General features: G+C 41.9%; 1 protein-coding gene across 7 annotated transcripts in view; it reads left to right on the forward strand.

Moving 5' to 3' along the window:
• Nucleotides 1-1,736: 1,736 nt before the first annotated feature.
• The window catches only part of LINGO2 (leucine rich repeat and Ig domain containing 2), a 506,482-nt gene continuing 495,871 nt past the window's right edge, over nt 1,737-12,347 (forward strand). For 3 of the 7 annotated variants that reach the window (XR_006015299.1, XR_006015298.1, XR_006015297.1), the window contains exon 1: nt 2,121-2,239. The gene's annotated coding sequence lies outside the window, so the exon portion shown is untranslated. Of the gene's footprint in view, nt 2,240-12,347 lie in introns of all 7 variants that reach the window. The other 4 variants (XR_006015296.1, XR_006015295.1, XM_042023605.1 and 1 more) reach the window with 2 other exon arrangements.

Genomic DNA, 12,347 nt, shown 5'->3' on the forward strand with positions numbered 1-12,347 from the left:
AACCAAAGTTATTTATCAGTGGCTAAAGGTAACTAGCTGAACTTTCGTTTGTCTCCATCTTTGGGTGGCTTATGCCACAGAAGGAGCCAACAGGAGGTCTTGGTAAGACTGAAATAAACACTGAAGCTGACTGAAGAAGCTAAATGGAAAATCTTCTGCTGCAAAGACCACAATTTTCTTATCTCTGAAGTATAGCTATCTACCAGGTCTACTGCTTGGAATGCTATTTGAAAAAAAAACAAAACAAAACAAAACACCAAACAAACACATAACCTTGGACATTTGTGGCAAAAAAATAAAGGACTATGTTTAATTTGTGTTAGCTTCCTTTATTCTAAGTCTTCCACTTCCAACATAGCATGTCTGGGTTATATATGTTTTCATTTACCTCCCACCCTGCTATGTTAGCAAAAAGCTGTGCAAACTGTGTATATGCAGACATTTGTACATTTGTGAAAGTGAAGGGAGAATGCAAAACACTGCATAACTCACAGTTACTATTTGATTCTGTGTAACTTTCATGTCACTGCTCCTACCGGTAAGAGAAAATCATTCAATGTATCAATTTTTCATCAGTTTTAGAACATGCAGGTCTCTGAGGATTGCAGCCTCCAGACAGCCTTCTATGGACAGGGATATGACAGGGATACGATTTGCTGCCAGTACAAAAAATTAAAAAGAAGTAACGGGTCATTCTTAGAATCATCTTAGGGACTTGGTATTGCTGTTCCTGAATTGCTCAATGTAATCCTGACACTCCACGTCCTCCATTAAAAAATGTGTTAAATCCAACTATTTCAAAGAGTAAAAAGAACGCAGAGTGGGGTACGGAGCTCCAAACCCCATGCAGCACTGACTTCCCCAAGTGCAGGGAAGAAAGGGGCCAGCAACAGCTCTTCCAGTATCAAAAGCAAGCCAAGCAAGCGACGAGAAGGCTGGAGACGCCCCCACACCGCGGTCAGCGTCCTCTTCGCAGCACGGTCCCAAGGAAGCCTCGGAAGCGGGTGCCTGCAGAACACAAGGCCGACGGCGACGGTCACCGCTCCGCAGCCGCACCCCCGTCCTGTCGAGCCGCGCCAGACCCCAGCCAGCCCTCACCCGCGGGGCCTCCCCGAGGCGCCGGCGCCCCCTCGCCGCGCCGGACAGTGCCCTCCTCTCTCCCGCTGCCTCTCCCGGAGCGTGCCCCGAGCGGCGCCGTCGGGCGCGCAGAGGGGCGAACCGCGCTCTCCGCACCGCGCCGCTCTTGAAATGGCTGCTCAGCCGCGCGGGTCTCCCCCTCCTCCGCGCCCCCCGCTCCCGGGGGGACACACCCCCGAACCGCGGCACCCCGCGGAACCGGGGCGCTCCGACCTCCGCGCCGCGGAGCCGCCCTGCTCTCCCCGCAACGCGGCGGGGCGGGAGCAAGACTGGAAGAGGGGGGATCACCCGCGCCGGGGAGGCGGGGGCACCGCGTCTTGCGGGGTTGCGGGGGCGCCGCACGCGCTCCCTCCTCACGGCGGGGAGGGTTAATAAAGGCCGGCGGCCGCCTGCCCACGGCCGGGGGTGCCTCTCCGCGGCCGAGCGGCGACCGGGGTAGGGGAGGCTCGCCCGCCACTCCGCGAACCGCTCTGCCTCCCCGAGGTGCCGCCGCTGCTTCGGCGGGACTCGCCGGCGAGTGAGCCGCCGCGCGGAAGGAGCCGCTCCGCCTCTGACAGAGACGCGCCCCCTCCTCCCCTCCCCACCGCCCGCCCGCCCTCACCTCGAGCTGGCGCTGCCTCCCCGCACTGCCGCCGCCGCCTCGCCCGTTCGCCACTGCGCTCCGCTGCTGTCCCCTTGGCGCCTGGCCCCGCCGAGGGGCAGGTGGCCAGCCTCGCCCCCGCTGCCCGGCTGCGGCTGCTGCATCTCTCGTCCCCCGCCGCAGGGAAGTCGCAGCGGCGATTACCGAGCGGGAGGAGAGGACAGGAGAGGAGTGGAGCCGCCGGCGGCTCGGGCAGCGCGCTGCGTCTGGGTCTCCGGGGATGGACTGGGCTTCGTCCTGCGCCTCAGGCTGCCCGCGGAGAGGAGGGCGGTGATCGTCCGCCTAGCCCGCCAGGGAGGAGAGGGACCCCGGTTAAATGTCACGGCTCCCCGTCCGCTCCCCGCCGCCACCCCGCGCATCGCTCACCTCGGGAGGGGGCTGTGAAGGTGGCGGCAGAGGCAGCCCCGGCTGCGGCGCGCCCCGCCGCCGCTCGCCGTGAGGGAGAGCCCCGGCAGCCGCCAGGTAAGCGACGGGCACCCTCCCGGTGCCGTCGGGGTGGAGGCCGAGGGGAGCCCGCCCGTGAGGGCAGAATAAGTTTCGGGGCGGGGGGGGGGAGGCCCTCTGGAGGGGAAGAGGAGATCGCGGCGTGGGGTCTGCGCCTCCCGTTGTGAGGGCTGCGGTGGGCGATAGCCGGCGGGACGCGGCGCAGCAGAGCCCTCCACTGCCGCCCGCCCGGGCCGGCCTCGTCGCCGGCCCCCCGAGGGCTCTTGGATGAACGGCGGACGGCGCTGCCCACCTGGCAGCGGGGGGTGGTGGAGGGGTGTGTGTCGGGCTGCCCCAGTCGGGGGTTGGGGGCACGGGACGCCGTGCCCAGCATCACACCTTCCCTGGGGAAGAGCTTTCCCCGCCGGGCGGGGAACCGTGCGATGGGAGCAGGAGTCCTGCGGGGTCTCCGAGAGACGTGACACAAACACAATAGTCCTTTGTCGCCAGCGAAGAGGCTTCCACACCTGTGTCCGCTGCCGTGGTGGATGTGGTCGCTGGAGTACGTGCATCAGTAAAGTGGGTCTTGGGGGGTGATGGTGGTGGTGTACGGTGAAGGCACTGTTTTACCTTCTGCACAGCAAATCCACAATAGCCCCCCCTTTAAGGGAGCAGCTCGAAGTACATGCAGGTGCTTCTGAACATACCTGGAAGAAAAATAACGGCAAGAAAATCATCTACCATTTCATCATTTGTCCAGTCTTGAGTCTAAAATATAAGGTTTTGCAAGTCCTGTTCTATAGATGCTGGAGTAAGCATCGAATGTTCTTAAGCATTTTCCCCTCTAGCTTTCCTTGCCCAGCAAAGAACTACAGTGTGTTTTTATTACATGCTGCTATGTTAAAATACTGTTCTTTCAAAAAACTTTCTCATTTAAAAAGAAAAACCTCTCATATATAAAGGAAAACGTCTGAAGTCTGAATGCTTCAGAAATAAATTATATGTGAACTTGCATTGCTTGCCAAGTGCTGGGTGGTGGTGGTGGGGGCAGAAAGAAGCACACAGCTTTTCTGTGCCTTTGTCATGAAAATGAGCCATGCAGTCTTTATTTGAGTCAAAACTATAGCACTAAGGGAATGGAAGTGAAAATTAGTTTGCGTAGCATTCATGGAGGTAAGCCATAACCTGTAAAGCATGAACACAATAGTTCTGAAGCCTTACCCCACTTTTTACAGTGACACATCTGGAATTGACAGATCCACAATGTACAGTATGTGTAAGATTTTACCTCACACCAATGCATATGCCCTAAAATAATTATATAACATTTAACTTATCATTCAGACCTACAACAGCTGCCTCCACATGGAAAAAAAAAAAATTTGCTAGGAGGTAGAATGAAAGGATATGCTTTCCTGAGCTTCTACCTTCCAGTGAAAAGCTCAAAATTAAAAGAGATGGTCTCTGTTCCTTCTGTATGCAATCAAGGCACTAGCACTTCCATTAGAGGCTACACCCTTTCCAGGAAGTGTTTCATGGCAGAGTTGGAGCAGCTGTGTGGTCTACTTTGCTACATAATGGGCCACACAGAAGAGTGCACTAATGTCAGTATGTTCCTACTCCTACTATGTATATATATGTGTAAATATTCCAGTCAAAATGGGATTTGGCGTTTTTTCTTCAGATCATCACTTTAAATGATTGACTCCTCAGCTACTGTGCCACCTCCTTATTTTTCTTGAAAGTAGTGATTTTGACAGTAGCTAATATATGTGCATCAGAACAGCGATACTATTCTTTTTAGGTAAACAGAATATCCTTGAAAACTGTTTACTGCTCTGAATTCCCTCTTCAGAGAGTAGGAATAACACCTACATAGACTGAACAGCGCAAGGTGCGATCGGCTACATAGAAACAGTGTGGTTTGGTAGTATAACAGGTATCAGATCTTTTGTTACTGTTCTAGAATCCAGACATTCTGCGAAAGGGCTCTAGGAGGAAATGTTATCTTGCGTAGTAGCAGCAAGAGGTGAAAAAATACAAAGTATTAGAGAAGCTTGTTAGGTTAAACAGCTATCCACAAGTACTGTGATTAATACTACGCTGGCACGCCACTGTGAACTAATACCAGGATTTGGGTATCCTGCAGTTAAGAAAAAAGACCAAAGTAACTTGCCCTTTGTAGTTCTGAAGCTATATCATTTTTCTCCAATACAGACAGTTAAGGAGGTCTGAAGATTGGGATATTAGTGCCTCTGTGCCGAGTTTAGCAATGTAAGTCTCTGTTAGTGCCTTTTCATATCTTGTCCCTTCAAATAACATAAACACCGGGTGGGTGTGGTTATTGGAGAGGGTATTGATAAGGATCCTAGGAGGATTCCTGTGGTGATTTTTCTAAGTCATGGTGATATGATTGCTGCCTGTTTTTAAAGGTTTTGGCTTTTTGTTTGTGTACCTTTTAACTGTGTAAACCCTAGTGAATAAAGTGGGGAAACAAAGGTTAAGGAGTTCTGAAGGGTCTGTATGTAGCTGTCTGTTGGTTCTTTGGCTTGTCCTTTGTGAGAAGGTGGATTTCCTTATAGCTGTTGCTGGTGGTTAAAAATCCAGATGATGAACAAGTGGAGGGATAAATGGATCAATTTCAGTAAATTTGTATGATACTAGGGATGTGTATTGCTGCATTCTCCTATTGCAAATTAGCTTATTTGGCTACTAGTACTATGATACAGTATGCTGAGTACATTCTAATTCTCGTGCTTTCTCTTCATTTTTTTGTACAGATATTCAGGAAATTTAAGAAAATTCTATTTCTAATTAGTCACTGATTGACATGCCTCTGTCATAAGGCTGATTTGGCTAAGCTCTGTCTAATTATGAATCTTTATAAATTATTGCTCATTTCTAATTAGTACAGTGACTAGTTTAACTGTTTAGTTTCCAAAATGTATTCAGCTCAAGAATTTTCAGCCAGACACTTTTTTTTCACTTAATTTGAAAGCATAAAATCAAGATTTTTCTTCTTTCCTGGAGAGTGTGGCCTCTCTGTTACCTCAGAGAAACATTCAAATAAATGAGATAACTCTGTAAAGAATGGAACTGAAATATTTGAAATTTATAGACATTGGTCCTCAAGATATGCAATATACCAATCAATGTTTTCTGTGCTGAGATATCAATATTATTCCCCTGAGATATGTTGAGTAGAATTCATATTTGATCTGCTTGCCATCTCATAAGCCTTTAGATACCTGGCTACAGTTTCATTTCTTAATGATGAAAATCTGTGGAGAGAGGAAACACAGAAGATAAACTGTCATCAGTGTTGTATAATGACATTTTGCTGGCCCATTTTCTGTTGATAAAATGCAAATCTTGTGACTTTTTTTTCTCTCAGTGACTATACTATGAAGCAGTAGTTCACAAGATTATTTATAAACATACCAATCAGAGCTGTTATTTGATTAAAGTCTAATTTCTCATTCACTTTGAAACTGGAAGTAGATATTTCTATCAGCAGATTATAGGTGAGTCTTGTTATTTATCAATATATTGTTAGTGTTTTCAGCTTGATTACTATTATAAAAGTCCTATTAGGTCAGTGTGGATATTTAGTGAATATCTTGTCTGTGAGGTGGAGTTAGTGGACCATTTAACCCATCTTCCGGAAATACTCCTAATTACATGAAAATAGAAGTAAGGGTGCATTGAAATTAATATTTTATTGAAGGTGAACATATTTTAAACTGCTTCTTACTATTGGTTAGCACTTCTGCTAACATTTCTCTTATTCCTTTTGTAGTAGGCAAGGGTTGTAAGGAAACACCAAAATTATGCCTGAGCTGGTGTTTTTTAAATGGCGTAGCCAAAGTAGGTGATTAAAAAAAAAAAGAAATCAGAAGACTAAATGTGTCTGAAGGAAATGGATATCTGGATTTCTGTCTAATGATCCTATTACATTTCCTAAAAAGAAAGAAAATGGAGAAAATTGGGTTTTAGTCGGACAAAAAAAGTGACAAAATTTATTAGCTGTCAATCTCAAAATTAAAGTTGCAACGAAAGAAAAAAAAAAGTAGAGTATTTGCAAACTTTTGTCATCATTGGAAATAAACTATAATGTATTTCAATGGAGTAAACAGAATCATCTTCAACAGAAATATTTGTCTATATAAAAATATCTCATCATTGTGGAGTTTTTTGGATTAACTGCAAAATGTCTGTCCTTTGGACAGAATAAAGAAGAATAATTATCCTACAGTCCTATTTCTTTTTGTTTAGCTAGTATTCATACAACAGTAACTATGATTAATGTTTTATAACTTTTAATAAACACATATTCTATTTTTACTTTTTTTTTTTAAATAAAATTTGCATGGCTTCTTTAAGCCATTTCTCTTCAGGTGAAGAGAGATTCTTTTAAAAGGTAAAAAAAAAATCAGATCTATCCTGTAAAACTATAGGTAAGATGTCTTAAGTCTTACCTTTTTATATTTGAAGTTATACTTTAGAAAATTGCATTTGTTCTGATACTCATGTTTAACGCCTAGGAACAACCAGTGGTCATTTGTTAAGATTATAGGAACTTAATAGTGCTCTGCAGCCCTCACTTCTTCCCATTCCCCAGCCCCAATAATTTTAAGTAGACTTATCTTCAGTGTTGAATACTTATAAGAGCCATGGGGTGGCATTTACTGAGGCAGGCCAAAGGCTATCTTTGAGCTGTACAAATGCAGAGCTCCATCTCTAAGGGAAGAGTGGGATTTCCTGGACTCCCCTCCCTAGAGTTTTTTGTGTAACTAGGAGAGTAATATGGGGAACCACATCACTAGAGAGACCAAATTGTCTGGCCTTAGAACAGGACTGCTGCTTAGACTGTCATCCTCTGTTCACTTTCCAACTTGCAACTTTCCTCCTATTATTTCCTTCAGGTTATCTTGTTTCTGAGAAAACACAAAGTTTTCTTCAAATGGTATTTATCTCTTGATTGCTGCAATTCATGAACTGCATTTCAACTTGTGTTTTGGTGAAGTATTTGTGGAATAGCAGTAGCTGTTAAGAATTTCATAAGAGAGGATTTTTTGAGGAAAAGCTCAGTTTGGCATTTTCAGGATTTTTTTTCCTTTAAAGCAGAAAGATTTATATTCTTCTGTTGCAAGTCATCAAGTAGATTCCCATTCACAGCACACATGAGCCTCAGCACTGATATTTTCCCATGGCTGACCTACACCTTTTTAGGTCAACATGTACTAAAATCTATTGAAATCGTCACAACTCCACCATCTCTGGAAGGCACCAGTCATGCAGGCAGGTAACGTGTGTGGGAAGGACACATACAAAGACCAAACTATGTTTTATCATGGTTATAGAGACTGAAGATAACCTCAGAAGAGACACAAGAAGAGAAACAAGCTCCTTGGGAAGAAGAAATTCTGCTTCCCTGTAGGCCCTGGAGGAAAAAAAGGAGGGAGAGATTTCAAGATTGTGAGATTTTACAACTCTGCAGATCCTTAGTTGGGATAGATAGCAGATGCCAGCCCCACTAAAGAGGAGGTAGAATTTGTGATTGCTTGTGACAAAGTCTCATGTTTCTGAAGTGGAAAGAAATAGGGAAGACTGAAGCTGGAAGGGTGGTGTGTGACTGAGAATGAGAGAGCCAGACAAACCTGTGGCCTTTTCAGCATTAATGTTCCTGGCTGTTCTCAAAAGTAACCAACTACACATATGCTTAAACACTGTGATTCAATTTTCCAGGCATAGCAATAATTGTCCTAGAAAATGAGACTGTGTTGCTGTTCCTGTCATGGGTGTTAGAAAGTGTTAAGATTCAGAAAACCACTCATCTTCAATGGTCACATTTGAGTACAAGACTTGCTTTAGATGTTCCTCTGAATGCCTCCCATGCTGTATGCAACTATCAAAACCAGGACAATTATACAGAAGAAAAGATGAGGCTTACCATTCTATTAAATAGAAAGTATTACTTTGACCATTAGTAGAAGGAATAGATTTTTGGTTTAAAAGCCAGGAAAAATTTAATGTTATAATGTATGTGGGGAGGAACCGTGGTAAAATAGGTTGCGTTTATGCCGGTACATGATGTAGTCTGGAAGAATATGCAGAATTCTATATTAGCATATATCTTTATACTCCTTTCGATTGTCTTTCTTTTTTTTTTTTTTGGACTACTGAGTGGGACCAACCAAATCTATTGAGAAAATACCTGTCTCATGCCAGCTTTTGACTCTCTCTTTCCCAGTGTAAACTGGCACACTTTGAAATGGAAAAGAAGCACTTTGGGTATAGGTAACATGTGAAAACAGAATATATTCATTTCTTGCAGTCTGGATAGTGAAAGCCTTCAAAGAGTGAGAGGATCGGTTTAATTTGAGATAAAATTTCTCTTTGCTCACAACATAAACAGACCCTAGTGCAAACAAGAATTCATTCCAATTGGGAATGGATTGAGTTTGCTAGAATAGGTTATAAAGTAGATAAGTAGATTCACATAAGCTTAAACCCCAAGAAATTCTTGTTTCTGTTGTCTCCATAGACAATGAGGAGGAAGTAATTATCTTAGAGTTATTACAAAGGTAGTGAAAAGACGTATCAAAGGCAGTGGAACAATTGTAGAAATTAAACTGCAGTAAATAATAAGCTTGCAATAGCTTGCTTCCTAGATTTCTGAAGGAAATGCATAGCTGAGCATCTGAGTGACTTCTGAATCTATAATTTATTTTTAAATGCTATGTCTGACCTGGAGGATAGCCAACTATTAGGAAGAAAAATTATGTCAGAAATTACTAAGTACTAGTCAAACCCCAAGGAAGTAATTGAAAAAAAGAAATGAAGTCAACATCCCAAAACATCTAGATGAACATATCAGGAGGATATGACTGCTGCCCGTTTTAAGGAGACAAGCATACAAATCTGCTGTGAAAACAGTCCTGCCCAGCTTCATTCTTGCTGCCAGCATGGCTTAAAGTGAATGTACAGTTGCATTCTTACTATCAAACACTTTTCTTACTGATAACATATTTTATCAAGCTCTTCATATATTTTTATAAAATGCTTGATTAAAGGAACAAAATTGCACACGTATTCTTAAGAAAGGAAAAAGATTGTAAATAATTTGGCTTTTTTATTCCTTACAACAAGACTTCTCTGTTTTTCTCAGACCATATTCTGAAAATGGAAGTTGTGTTGCGCCATTAGGTCTTTTCTATTCTTTTAGGGAGAGAGTTTTCAGCACAGGAGTCATTTGGGACTTTGAAAAAACCAGTTCTGTTAAGAAATAGATATAATTTCTACTTTGACATACAAGTAATTAAGTAATGGGCAGTGTTATGCATTGGGGACTGCAAAATAAGTCATCAAATTCCTCCTGTCAAACAATTACTGTGGAAAGACAAGTTAAAAAGTTTTGTACATTAAAATAAGAAATTATTAAGAAGGATACAAAAATCTTGCTTATATCTATTCAGTAATTATTTTGGACTTTCCCCTTGTCAATAGTTTTTGTAGTTTTGAGAACACACAAAGGTAAAAAAGAAAAAAATCCGTGTCGTGTAAATAATTAAAATCCTACACGTACATTAAGATTAACATGGTAAAGCTTTGAAATGGAAAAGGTAGAGATGTGATGAGGGTATTTAATAACAAATATTCTAGTTTCTGGTTTTTTTTCCCATTAGAAAAAAAAAGCCATGTTATGGGTAAAGAAATTTGAATTACTAACTATTTTAAAATTAATAATCCATTAACCAAACAGTATTGAAATAGGAATTTCAGGATTTTTTTCCCCAAAACTAGAGAGATATTTTATCCAGGCAAAGTTTTTTTAACAGCAATAGATGAACAAAACAAGATTTAAAAAAATAAAAAAAGAGTGCATGCTCTGAATATCATAAAAAATATTTTGCATTACATCATGTTATGCAATTGCTTCCCTGTGTTCAGGAGGTTTGTCTTTTCCTCTGAGGCTTTAACTGTTCAGCTGAAGCAATTTACATTGCTCAAAAGGAAGAGTACCAGACAGTAGGAACCATCAATTTAACTGTTGCTCCATTGGTTACTGCATCACTACCCAACCTGATTTACATGGCTGTTTGACCAGTACATTCTATTCTTCATAGTCGTGCTTTAAAACAGTTCACATGTTGCTTTGAAATGTGGGTAGACAGTAGCCTTCAAATACTTACATCATCTGGTTATAATCATGTAGTGTGTTATAGCAATACACCATCTTGATATTAAATTGTACAACAACCAAATTTGAGTTTTTACTTCTGCTTAATATTGCTTGGTCTTACTTTAAATCAGCTTGTTATAAGTATTTAGGGTTTTCTGTTTCGTTTGAATAGATGTCAGGTGAGAATTGCAGAAAAGAGATTATGGTGAGATTTAGGAGCTAGCAGGCTCAAACAGTTCATTGCTCATTCAGTTAGGGTAACAGTACTGAATATTTGGTGCATCTAAAGATGCATCTAAAGATAATTTTTTTCACTGAATCCTTTTATAAAGCTATGAAGCTATTGCTTAGTTTGCAGTTCAGAGACACCGTTTAGCTAGAAAATGGAGTTTTAGTGGAAGTAAGGAGATATTTCATATAGAAGAATCAATCTTCATAATTTTAGTTCTGTATGAGGAATCTGTATCATGTCCATGGCTGCTAGAATTTACACTTAAATATGTAATCAAGGTCACAGTTTTATTTTATTCACACAGTAGAACTGATGCCATGAAGATTTTTTGCCTTTTCTTTTATACCCCTGTTATACCTTTTTACAACTTCTGTATTCTTAGTGCTTTTTGCCTACATTCTTAGACTTCTTTGTCAAGCTAAGAGACTAAACATTTTAGAAGCTTCATAGCTAGGGATCAGTGTGCCCCAAACCCCAAGGTCCTCTCCAGAGCACATTCTGTAAACCAAGATAGAACCATCCAGGGGAAGGTTCCGTGGGGAGGGGGGCTCACTTGAGTCTCTCATTAGGGAATCTTTGATAGATATGCTAATTAGTAAAACCTATAATGTTATACCCGAGCTTTGGGGGCAGGTTCGGCGAGGTGCATCTTGATGCATATGACCTGGATGTGTGCACCTAAGGATCCTTAAAATAAATACCAAGGTAAAGTCCCTTTCCCCATCTAACCGTGCCTCAGTCTTGATTTTAAGACCAGGAAAAGGCATCAGCACAGTATTATTGATATATGTAAGGACACTAAATGAGTGCCTGTAATATATCAAGAACTTATATTTCTGCTTTAATTATATCCATCCTAACTGTATGGTGTTTCTCTTGGTACTAGTAATATTTTGTATGACTTCTGGACACATGAAAAAACACTGTGCCAGAATGGTAGAGAGGAGGAAATGCAGATAACTGGTGTATTTTTAAAATTTTTTGCTTTTGATTGAAAGAGATATCATTATTGTTGTCTTCAAGTACTTTCACTCTGGACATGTCCTTGAAACAGCACAGAGGTAGAAAAGAGAACAAACAGATACAGAAAGCCGACACAGCTAGAAATTCTTAAACTGCTTCAAATGTGGTGTCAGACATGCAAAGTCAATTTGGAGTGTAACATGGGTATGCTTTCTTCAGCAGCTGTCAAAATAGAACATGTTCTGCTGTAACATTTTATTTGAAGGCAGTATGATCATATCTCTGGTTTGAAATTGTGAATAACTCTGACAATTAGGTAATGGCTTTGGGCCCATGACAAGTTACCAGTACATTCTGTTTCATATAGGCTACACATCTAACAAAACTTTATAATTTACTGTTTGTTCAGTCTTTCTGAAGCAAGCAGAAAACTGCAGAAAGCAATGCCATAATATATACATAATAGTGTGGTCCTTTCTGTTGATCTGAATTAAAGCAATTACATTTTAAACTCACCGGAAGGATTTAGACTAGTAAGGCTCTCTGAAATTTATGGTAAGCAGATAGAGCATAGCTTCAAGTACTTTTGAAACTTCTGCTCTACCATTCTATGTTCACACAGGCAGAAATGATCTGTTACTCTTATAATACAAACTGATGTCCTTTTAAAAGAAGTTTAGTGCATATTTTTGCATACATTTTAATGCAAATTTTAAGTCTGAGTTCCAAAATAATATTTCAGTGATTTATTGTTGTTACGAGAAAGC

Source organism: Corvus kubaryi, unplaced genomic scaffold (genome assembly GCF_017639235.1).
Source record: "Corvus kubaryi isolate FWS band 111438036 unplaced genomic scaffold, C.kubaryi_AGA036_p1.0 37249, whole genome shotgun sequence".
Lineage (NCBI taxonomy): Eukaryota > Metazoa > Chordata > Aves > Passeriformes > Corvidae > Corvus > Corvus kubaryi.